Source organism: Orcinus orca, chromosome 4 (genome assembly GCF_937001465.1).
Source record: "Orcinus orca chromosome 4, mOrcOrc1.1, whole genome shotgun sequence".
NCBI lineage: Eukaryota > Metazoa > Chordata > Mammalia > Artiodactyla > Delphinidae > Orcinus > Orcinus orca.
The window spans coordinates 151,412,811-151,424,875 of NC_064562.1; the positions used below are offsets into that span (position 1 = coordinate 151,412,811).

Genomic DNA, 12,065 nt, shown 5'->3' on the forward strand with positions numbered 1-12,065 from the left:
CCAACGTCCACCGCTTCCCTCAGAGAGGCAGCCCGGCCATCCTGGCCTTTTCCTCTGGCGACAGGTACTGCACTGACCTCCTATGGAAGCGGCTCATGGAAGGTTAAGGGACCAGCCCGAGATTCCACACTGTTGATGACTAGGTGGCAGAGCCGGAACGCCAGCCCCGGTCCAACAGGGCCTGTGATGCTGGCCACCCTCCCTAAGGCCCAATGGATGCTGACAGATGGCCAGTATTTCAGAGGCCTCAGAAATGCCTCCTGCTGTGGTACGAAGGATGGTCCAGTCTCGGGAAGGAGGCAGGGTGGGAATCAGCAGAAACCCTTCCATTCCGGGAGGTTATCCCATTCGGGGGACACACTAAATATTCTGGGTCTTGTCTTTTCAGGTGAAACGTCTCTCGGCGCCGGTGGCAGCCGTCTTTGTGCAGCTAGGTCTGGCCGGCTCTGAGAGGTTGCATTGTAACAGCTCTTGGGCACACCAGTCACCCGGTGTCAGTCGCTGGAAAGCCCTAACAAAGAGGCCGTGCCACACGCTAGTCAGATCCCACCTACTACGTTATCTTGAGCGAGTTCCCCCTTGTCTCTTCACCTCATTGTTTTTATCGCCGTGTAACTAACAACATTGTATTAGTTTCAGGCAGACAACAGAACGATCTGACATGTGTGTGTACTGTGAAAGAGTCACAGTAAGTCCCCTTAGCATCCAACACTGCACTTAGTAACAATGTGTGTGTGTGTGTGTGTGTGTGAACTCAAGATCTACTCTCTCAGGAACTTTTAAATACACGATACAGTATTGCTAACCCTGGCCACCACGAGCCTTCCGTCTCATTTTGGCAACTGCAAATTGAGAACATTACCTACCCCACAAAGTTGCTGAACAGACTAGAAGAGATACAGATGTAAAGCGTCTGGCACGGTGCCTAGGACATAGTAAGCGCTCAGCAAACAGTGCCGGTAGTGACGGGGGTGGTGATACAAACTCCAAAGACTATAAATATTAGCCTTTTGGAACCATTTGGTCTCCCGTATCGTGAAGACAGAGCACGTCTGAGCTTCTCAGAGGGTCCTACAGACTGAATGTCTGTGTCCCCTCAAAATTCCAATAATCTCCAGTGTCTCAGTATTTGGAGGGGGGCCTTTTCGAAATGAATAGGTCATAAGGGTGGAGTCCCCCTGTATGGGATTAGTTCCCTTATAGAAGAGACCCCAGGGCTTCCCTGGTGGTGCAGTGGTTGAGAGTCCGCCTGCCGATGCAGGGTACACGGGTTCATGCCCCGGTCCAGGAAGATCCCACATGCCGCGGGGCGGCTGGACCCGTGAGCCATGGCCACTGAGCCTGCGCGTCCGGAGCCTGTTGCTCTGCAACGGGAGAGGCCACAACAGTGAGAGGCCCGCGTACCGCAAAAAAAAAAAAAAAAAAGAGACCCCAGTCAGCATCCTTGTCCCTTCCAGCATGCGAGGACATGGCAAGAATATGCTGGCTGTGAACCAGGTCCTCACCAGACACCAAATCTGCCAGCACCTTGATCTCCGACTTCCAGCCTCCAGAACTGTGAGAAGCAAATTTCTGTTGTTTGTGAGCCACCCAGGCTACGGCATTCTGCTATGGCAACCTGAACAAACTAAGACAGAGGGTCGCACTTCAAGCACAGGAAAACTCAATCAACCCATCTGGAGAGAAAAATCTCACGTAACTTAGGACCTCCCAACACACAACTCTGTAGTCGTGGGAAGAGGGGATTTAAAAAGAAAGCATCATGCCCCGCATCCTCAAGAGCCATCCTGACTCTCACAGTTAAAGTAACTCGGAAGCACACGCTGTCCATGTTTGGGAAAACCCTGTACAAGTTTCGAAAGTCATTCCAAAAGTATGGCTCCCAAACAGTTTTCAGATATATTCTCCTTTCTCTTCAGACGTCCACCGCAAACCTCTTCACCAAATACCTGCCTAGGAGGCACCGCGTCCCGCTCCCAACAAGCCATTCCTGTAAACTCCATCTGACAGAAAGGTCCAGACTAGATGACAGTCCCCAAACCTAGCTCCACCTACCATGGCAAAAAATACCCCTCGTTTGGGAATTCCCTGGCAGTCCAGTGGTTAGGATTCCTCGCTTTCACTGCCAAGGGCCCGGGTTCGATCCCTGGTTGGGGAACTAAGATCCCACAAGCCGTGCGTCACGGTCAAAAAAAAAAAAAAAAACCCTCATTTCTCACACCACTATCTAACGTCCAGAGCAAGAATCCATCATTTTTACTACTTCTTTTTCCTTTTCTTGATAAACTTATGATGAAAGTACAACCCACAAAAAGGAGCCTCCTCAATGCTACTGCCCCCAGAGACGCTGCACAGACCATGGACACTGGGTCAGGTAAAAGGAAACTGGATTTCCAAACCCTGAATTCACGGGCGGCGGCTCCTCACAGGAAACTAAGCGACGATCTTAAGTACACAAAACAAAAGGCGAAGTCAGCTGCAGCGTGGGCATGGATGGAAAAGAAGTGTTTTCAATGGAGGTGTTTGAGGACATACAAAAGCTATCTTCTAGGGAATTCCCTGGTGGCCCAGTGGTTAGGACTCTGCACTTCCACTGCAGAGGGGCACGGGTTCGATCCCTGGTTGGGAACTGAGATCCCTACATGCCACTCGGCACCACCAAAAAAAAAAAAAAGCTACCTTCTAATACCACCAAGGGCCGAAAATTAGGTCTTTTTTCCATATTAAAGAATAGATAATGGGTGGAAGAGAAATTTTTCTTTCAAACTATGGAAGTATCATGAAACTACTCTCAAATCCTTCGGGCTTTATCAGATAATCAAGCTGGAAAGCCATGAAAAGATAAACCTTTCCTCCAGGATACAGGTGTAATAAACCTCTGACCACGTCCTCGGAACAAGGGAAGACGGTATTTTTGAAAAATATTTTCAGGGACTATAAAGGAGCCTTTGAAATTAAAATAATCAGAGCAATACAAAATTCAGAGAAGGGTTTACTGGAGAAGTTGGAGAAATCCCAAAAAGGAAAACAAAAAGACAAAGAAATGGGAAAAGAGAAGACATTTAAGGAGATTCGGGATCAGAACAGAGGACCGGCGGTCTATAGACGGAAGACGCCCACCCAGTGCCCATCACAGTGAATGAGGCAAGATCCACGTCACGGCGCGGCCACCACGACATCTGCAAACACGAGGAATATCTACAAGAGCCTAAAAACTCACCCAGAGGAAAACACGGGCCACATACAAAGGAATGGCTCTGGACACATCACCTGTCATGATGAAGCTGGAAGTCAACTGAGCAGTGCCTTCCCAAGTCCTCAGGAAGATGATTTCTAACCCAGGATTCTATACTCAGCCAAACTATCAATTAAACTAGAGTAAAATGTTCCAACATTATACGAGATCTCAGAAACAATTATTTCTTGCAGAGCTATGGTGAACACGCTCAACCAAAATAGAGAGAAAACTAGAAGGAGGCATCTACCCGGGAAAGAGGTGAGAGGAATTCTCAGGGTGATAGGGAATGTGCAGCAGGTCTAGGAAGCAACCAGTTTAGAGGAAAGCAGGCTGGTGAGCGGTTCAGGAAGAATTATGCTAAGAAAAGCACAAACTAGATGATGCCCTGTGGTCTGTGAATATACAAAGAGGAGACTGCAACTTTGGGGGGTGGAGGGGGAGAAGTGACAGCACAGAAAACGACGCAAAACAAAGCAGGGCAATTCTCAACTCTAGGAAAAAGAAAAAACAACTGTAGAAGAAGGGAAACGTAATCAAAATCGACTACATATCTCAGCTGTGAATAATGTTTCCATAATCATAATAAGTGCTGTTGAATATTTAACCAAAACCTTTAACGTAATTATACTGAGGGGACGGAGGAAAAAAGAAGTGGGCAGTGCAAGAAGGAGTGGGTAGGAGACCTAAATCGTCTTCTTCCTTAGCAGGATGTCTCTCACCCCAAATCTGGAAGAAATAGCTAAAATGTTGAAAGGGGAAGCCTCTGGGGAGCAGGAATCAGGGTGGAGAAGGGTGGGGTAGTGACTGCTGGGTTTTTGTTCTAAATCCTGCAGAACTTTTGACACTTAAAACTATGCGCCTGTATAACTTTGTTTAAAATGGGGTATTTAATTTTTAAACAAAATCTGATACTTGACCGGCAAGAATATCAGATTAAGCGGTGTGTTCTTAAACTTTTTGGAATTCAACCCCTTCGAAAAAGAACGGAAAGCTATAAATCCTCCCCCCAGTACACACACACACAGGCACAGACACACAACATTTCTGCAAAGGGTATCAGGCAGTTGGTAAATTCCTGAAGGCCAGGTTAAAAGCCTTAGGATTTCTAGATTCTGCTTTCTTATACAAGGAAAAAAGAGAAATCCTAATGAAAAACTATTAAAAACACCTACACGATCAGATGAGATCATGCTTGGTCTTCGATGCTGGTGACCATCACCTGCGGTTTCCTTGGCCACAAGATGCACCTCGTTCCTAACTATCAACGGAAGTATGAACTCTGTTTACTGCACTTTGCTTCAGCCTTGAAACAGGTTCCCTAAAGCTCAGGAATGTGAATCCCTGTTGGGTTGACTCAGCTGTTTCCATTCGAGAACCGGACATGGAATCATGCACTCTTCACCCCGTGAGGAAGAGTCCTTCACGTCCCAAATCCCCCAGGTGGGTGTTTTTTCTAACAAAGCAATTACTCTGATGACTTCTTGGCGAAACTTCTGTAATCAGCGTGGCCCGTTTAAGTACTCCAAAACACAAAGTTTCCTCTGCTTCTGACTGACCTGCTGCTATAATCCCACCATCAGCCCCATGTCGAGTCAGAAGCACTGTCTTACCGTTTAACAGCGATCTTAACGGTTCCGCCACTTTGCTTAAAATATCTATGCCTTTTCTTTCTCTGTGAACTGAGGGTGACAATAACAGTGTCACTGGACGCTGTCATAAATGGACTGGGTAACTGTGGGAGGCCCGTGTGCATCCCCTGGAACCTGTGATTTGTCACATCTGTCACATTAAAGGGGCTTCGCTACAGACCTCAGACAGGGGGATTAGACAGGGGGATTATCCTGGGGTTCTAGGTGGGCCCAATCTCATTGCATGAGCCCTTAAGAGCAGAGAACTTTCTCCAGGCAGAAGAAGAGAGATGAAGCAGAGGGGACACCAGACAGCTGGCGCGGGACTGGCCGGCCCTCGCTGGCTCTGGCAGCCAGGGGGTTCCGAGCAAGGTCCAGGAAGACGCCTCTAGGAGCCAGGGGCAGCCTCCCGGCTGGCAGCCAGCAAGGAAGCAGGGTCCCCGGCCCTACAAGTGCCAGCTACTATCGGCATATTCAGTGGACAATCGGAATGAGCTTCCCTGCAGTTCTCCTCCAGATTCTCCAGTAAGGAACACAGCCCTGCAGACACCTTGTTTTTGGCCCGGTGAGACCCGAGTCAGACTTCTAACCTACAGACTGTAAGATAATAAACCTGTGTTGTTTCAAGCCACTCAGTGTGGGGCAATTTGTTACAGCAGAAGCAGGAAACTCATACAGTGATATATGTGAAAACACCCAGCAGTGTCTGTCACATCATCAACGTTCAACAAGAGTCAACTGACTTCCTTAAATCAAAAGACAGGGACGGCCGTACTCCATCCAAAACAACAGACCATAGACTTGTTCTGATAAATGCAGATTTGGGGAATTATAAATTGCCAGAATATCTACATATTCTAGGCTTCAGGTAATTCACTGCCCTTCCGTTCATTTATAAACCTTTCACTGCCTGTCTTGCCTGACAAACTCTAAGTGCCACGGAGGAGAATAAATGCTGGATTGTGTGAACCAACCCGGCTCCCAAACTCTCCTGCGTACCCCTAGCAGCACCTACCACCTGCACTGAGTGATACCAGGTCTGCTTCTCCCGCTACACTGTGAGCCTCCAGCGATTCTCCAGTGAGGACTGGGTCCCACCTTCGAATCTCTGCATGTAGCCCATACTCGGGCACATCACAGGTAATCTATCTGAATGGCTGTCAAACTATGTGACGGTGCAACGTACCATCTGCATCTAAAGTATAAAGTGCACTGCAGTTTCCAAGGTGGCTTGAGGACAGAAGGCCAAGGACACTGTGGTGCTGAGGTCAGGTTCACCCTGATGCCTGCTGCTCACTCTGCTGGAAGTTTCAGAGGTGAACAGGCCAGCCCTCAAGACAGGGCACTTAGGAACTAAAGTGCCCAGCAATTATGCTTCATTAAAGAAAGGTTCATAGGAACAAACGTATGAGACAGACTGTTAAAGGCTACATTTCTGCACGTTCAGTAGCCTTACTTACAAAAGATTAACGTCTCTGAAACTTGAATTTGATGTTCCCCCAAAAGGCTAAGATATCAAACAACACGGGCCAATGAAAGACAGAAAACAATCCTAAACGAAGTTGCCTGACACCCTTCAAGTTAAGGATCATCTGTACATTAAACATTTGGAGTTTTAAAAAACCCAGATTCATTACATTCTTAATGAAGCACTTTTTTTAAATCCTTGACAACATAATATTTTACAACTTACAAAATTACGTTACATTCATTATTTCATTTTATCCTCAGAACAATCTCTTGAGCTAGATAGAGCAGGTACTACCAACGATTAACTCCATTTTACAAGTGTGGGAACTGCAGTTCAGAGAAGTACTTGGACTTAACAAAAGCCTTACTGGGGCCAGCTTTCCTGTGCAAAAGAACAGGAGTAAGTTATCTTTACTACACTATTCATATTACATCCTGTCAACATTCAAAACCATTTTGATGTAGCCAGCAATGATAGACACGTACATGATAAGATCTTTAAAATGGAAAAGAAAGAAGAAAAAACCATTTGGTAGGGCTTCCCTGGTGGCACAGTGGTTAAGAATCCGCCTGCCAAAAAAAAAAAGAATCCGCCTGCCAATGCAGGGGACACGGGTTCGAGCCCTGGCCCAGGAAGATCCCACATGCCGCGGAGCAACTAAGCCCGTGCGCCACAACTACTGAGCCTGCGCTCTGGAGCCCACAAGCCACAACTACTGAGCTTGCGCTCTAGAGCCCACAAGCCACAGCTACTGAACCCTCGTGCCACAACTATTGAGCCCGCGTGCCTAGAGCCCGTGCTCCACAACAAGAGAAGCCACCGCAATGAGAAGCCCGCGCACCACAACAAAGAGTAGCCCCCGCTCGCCGCAACTACAGAAAACCCGCAGGCAGCAACGAAGACCCAACACAGCCAAAAATTAATTAATTAATTAATTTAAAAAAAAAAAACATTTGGTAGGTGATGTGGGATGGGGGGGAAGTAACAGCAAAGACTTAGATTTATAGTCTAAGAAAAAAATTTATCACTGAATTTCTAGTTCTAGGCAAACAATGCTTAAGATGATGTATAGAATATCATCATCTAAAAAATGGCGAAAGCACCATCGGTTCTTTAAGGTGGGGTGGATTCAGCGCTCTGATTAGGCCACCAGGGAAGAACTGGTTAACCCTCTTCCTCCAGTAAAGAACAAGAGGAACAACATGGAAAAGCAGAGCTCAAACGCTATCTTCTCCATCCCCAGGCATTCTCTTCCATGAAACACCCTTTTCATTTAATCCATATAAAAATCAGGCCTTCTTGCAGAACAAGTACTAACTAGTTTTCAGTGAAAACATTAAGACAATCTAAGGAAAAATTCAAAGAAAAAAGACAATCTAAGGAAACCACAAAGAAAATCCATTTGTGTTTCTGAAGACCCCTCCCAAAATATAAGATCCCTAACAGAACAAACCGCATGGAGTATGTAACAGAGCGCTTTTTTAAAATTAATTAAAGACCACGAATCAAAATAAGGACAAAAATCCTACCTAACATGAAAATATAATTTGCTGGCATCACTCCTTGACCAAACAGCTACCGTCTATGTTTAATGCCTGTAATGATCCAAATAAGAATAGCAGAGAGGGAACTCCCTGGAGCTCCAGTGGTTACGACTCTGTGCTCTCACTGCCGAGGGCCCAGGTTCAATCCCTGGTCGGGGAACTAAGATCCCACAAGCTGTGCAGCGCAGCCAAAAAACAAACAAACAAACAAAGAATAGCAGAGAAAAATCGTGTATCCTTTTGACAGACGTGTGGCTTTAAAATAACCGAGCACACCAAATTCCCATCTTGCCAAACAGATGAATTGGGAGATTAATATTTTGCAGGATTTATTACTAGAGTCCTTAGAAGTAGAGCTTCCTTATAGGTCATTTAACATATGTAAATTTTTGCAAGTAATAATTTTAAACTATGCTTGAAACCATTATACAAAGCCACATACACTTACTCAAGGTACTGCCAAAATTCACTTACTTCAGAGACTCCACATTAAAATCTCTGTTAGAGACTGCGGCATAAGAGAAGCCTGCAGTTGGCCGACTTCATATGACACTCAAAAGCTCAGCAAAATGCTCCTGCCAAGAGTTCTGCATCCAACAATTTCATTAAGGAAAACTTCAAACCAATTTGATAGAGCACAGATGCTGCAAGCAAAATGTGGTTATGAAGAAGATGCAAGACAATATCAAAAAGTGGCCTAGGGACTTCCCTGGTGGCGCAGTGGTTAAGACTCCACCTGCCAATGCAGGGGACACGGGTTTGAGCCCTGGTCCGGGAAGATCTCACATGCCGCGGGGCAACGAAGCCTGTGTGCCACAACTACTGAGTCTGTGCTCTAGTGCCCACGAGCCACAACTACTGAGCCTGCATGCCACAACTACTGACCCCATGCGCCACAACTACTGAAGCCTGCACGCCAAGAGCCTGTGCTCCGCAACAAAGAGAAGCCACCACAATGAGAAGCCCACCCACCGCAACAAAGAGTAGCCCCCGCTCGCCGCAACTAGAGAAAGCCTGCACGCAGCAACGAAGACCCAACGCAGCCAAAAAATAAATAAATAAATTTATTTTAAAAAAATAGTTGCCTAAGCTTCCATCATAGACCTGCTCCTTCAACTCTAAGACAAAGTATACACCCATGCAACTGTGGAAAGAAAAAAAAAAAGGGAAAGAAGGAAAAAGAACTTCTACTTTAGAATCTACATTTTCAAAGATCCCCATTATTTATACAACTGCCACTAAGAGAACTTTCCTCTGCTTTATTTGGTTGAAAGAATTTAAAGGTTTAGGGCTGACAAGGTTCTTACCTAGTTTAAAAACCTCAAAGGTGAGGAAACTGAAGCCTAGTGGTTCTGCAGGAACAAATGGCAACTTTATTCCAGAGCCAGAATCAGACCAAATAAATTCGAATCAAGTACTCTACACTGTACAACAAACACTAGGAAGTTACAGCAAATGTTAATCTAAAACCCTTAGGAGAATTGAAGAATTGCAGATTTTAAATCACAGGAAAGACTTGGCTCCGTGGTACGGAAAAAGGACCTCTCATTTAGAAGGACCTCTCATTTTGATACACCTCTTCCTCTCTGGGTACTACAGCAAACCACCCTGTCCTTGAAGACCACAGCTCTCAGAGGGCTGGGCATGAGGACGTCAGGGAAGACTTCAGAAAGAAGTCACCTAAACTGAGACTGTAAGAATGGGTGAAAGCCTGGAGCCGGGCGTAGGGCAGATGGAAGAGAGAGGGCAGAGAAGTCAGAGTGAAGGGCCTGCAGGCTGTCTGGACTTCATAACAGCGACAGCTGCAGCTAGGACCACATTTTCATCTTGCATGCCTGTTATTTATACACCATCTTGTTCACAAAGAATTTCCATTTGGGCATTAGAGCGACTTGTGCCTATAGCTCAGTTTTCTGTCTTGGACCAGAACACTCTGGAAAGGAAAAGACTTTTCAGAGTCTTGTTAGACTTGCAAGTCTAACAAGGCTTGTTAGACTTCGCGTTCCCCAGGGAAAAGAATCATCCCTGGAACATAATAGGTGTTTTCATAAGTTTGATAAAAGGGTAAGTGAATGACCCCAGTTTATTTAAGTGGCTGAGAGACACACAGCCTGCAGGGTAGTAGCAGATCTTCTTGCCATCAGGCTGAAATCCAAGTCTCCCGATCCACAACCTCACCCCTGGTATTCCTTCTGTAAACCTGACCTCTAACTGTAACTGCCTTGGCCTCATTCCGTGGGTGTGGATTCCCCTCCTTCAAACGCACTTTCCAGCCCGCCAAATTCTTGGGAAAGTTTCCTCCACTCTCCAGGCGCTGAGAGAGCTGCAAAGTTAAATCTGGCTTTCCAGACCTTTTTTTTTTTTTTTTTTTTTTCCCCAATCCTAACGGAAGAAATCAAGAAGCGCCGGGCAGAGGGACCAGGCTCCCTCCAATCAGAGCCGGCTCCCGCCGGGCCGGCCAAGCCTCGCGCCTGAGCAGGAAACGCGGCGGCCCGACTCGCGGTCCCCAGGCGCGGTGACAGCCCCGCGCTCCCCGGGGACCGGGTCGGGGAGAGGAGCGGGTTCCCGGGGAAGTGCAGCCGCTTCTGCTCAAGTGGCAAATAAGGCAATAAATAAAATAGCGGGTCAGCTGTCAGACGCAGGCCATCTGCGTGCCCCACGCACAGCCGGCTACAGCCCGACGGGCGCCACTACCCGCACAAAGACACCCCGAAACACATGAAACCCCCAACACACACGCACGCACGCGTGGGGCAGAGGGGAGCCTGCCCCCGGTATTGATCACACCCCGACGAGATGCGGGGGGAGGGGACGGGGCACAGCCCTCCAACTCGCAGGGTGGCCAGGACGCCGCGCGCGCGGGTCCACGCAGAGCCACCCTCAGTGACACACACACACTCAGTGAACCAGTCATGGGGGTGGGGAGCGAGAAAAGGCCCCACTCTCAGAGTGCCCAGGATCCCTACAATCGAGGGTCCACGCGGTCACCCTCAAGGAGACACAGCGAACCAGTCACACCAGGGGTGAAGGGGAGGGGGGACAGAGACAGTCTCCCACTCTCAGGATGTCCGGGATCCCCACGCGCGAGGGCCTACGCAGAGCTACCTTCGGTGACACAGCGAACCAGCCACTCCACGGAGTGAGTGGGGACCGAGACAGTCCCCCACACTCAGGGTCACCAGGACCCCGCGCGGGGCTTCACGCGCGGATCCACGCGGAGTCGCGGCAGGCGCGGTGCCCCCTCGGTGCCACCCCGAGGCCGAGACCATGCCCGGCGCCCAGACGCGCGACGGCCCGGTCAGTCCCCCTCTGCGTCCCCGTCCCACAGTCGCTCAGGGCGGCGGCCGCCAGCTCGGGTAGCGACCTCGCGGCGCCCCTCTCGGACCTGCCACACCCGGCGGGGACCCCAGCTCGGCCCAGGACCCCTGCCGCCTGGGACCCCCGTCCAGCCCCGGGACCTCCGCCCGGCAACCTCGTCCGGCTCGCGGACCTCAGTCCTCTCGGGGACCCCCGCCCGGCCTGGGACCCCTGTCGCCTGAGTCCCCCGCCCGGCCTGGGACCCCTGTCCGGCCCAGAACCTCGCCCGGCTCCGGGACCCCTGCCTCCCGAGGACCCCCCCCGCCCGGCTGGGACCCCTGCCGCCTGGGACCCCGTCCGGCCCCGGGACCTCCGCCCGGCCGTGGGACCCTCTCCCAGCCCCGGAACCCATGTCCGCCGGGGACCCCCGCCCGGCCCGGCCCCGCCGCCCGCCGCCTCACCTCAGGCCGCCTCCCGGGCAGCACTCACTCCTTGCCGGAGGTGCCCTGGCCGAGCGAGACGGAGCCGAGCAGCCCGCAGAGCCGGAGTCGCCGCAACAATGGAGCCCCGGGGCGGGGCCGCCTCGCAGCCGTCTCAGCCCGTCTCGCGCTCAGGGTCCGGCTCCGTCTCCCGCTCCGCGAGGAGCAGCTGCCGGCGAGAGGTTGCAACTGGGCTCAGGCAATGCGCAGGCGCACTCGTCCCACCCGCGCCCCTCCGCCCCGCCCCCGGCGGCGCCCGGCGCTCGGGGCCCGCCCCCCAACCAATGGAGAGGGAGCTGAGCGCCGAGGGCGGGGCCTGTAGAAACAAAGGGAGGTGGGGCGGGGCCGTTCCAGGGCTGGGCTGCTGGGTCCCGCGGGGGCCGGACCCAGAGCGACCGGATTCGCGGT

General features: G+C 50.1%; 1 protein-coding gene across 3 annotated transcripts in view; it reads right to left on the minus strand.

The window, feature by feature from the left end:
• Positions 1 to 11,859, minus strand: part of AFAP1 (actin filament associated protein 1) — a 152,580-nt gene extending 140,721 nt beyond the window's left edge. For 2 of the 3 annotated variants that reach the window (XM_033419474.2, XM_004265152.3), the window contains exon 1: positions 11,640 to 11,780. The gene's annotated coding sequence lies outside the window, so the exon portion shown is untranslated. Of the gene's footprint in view, positions 1 to 11,639 lie in introns of all 3 variants that reach the window. The other variant, XM_049709231.1, reaches the window with a different exon arrangement.
• Positions 11,860 to 12,065: the final 206 nt, after the last annotated feature.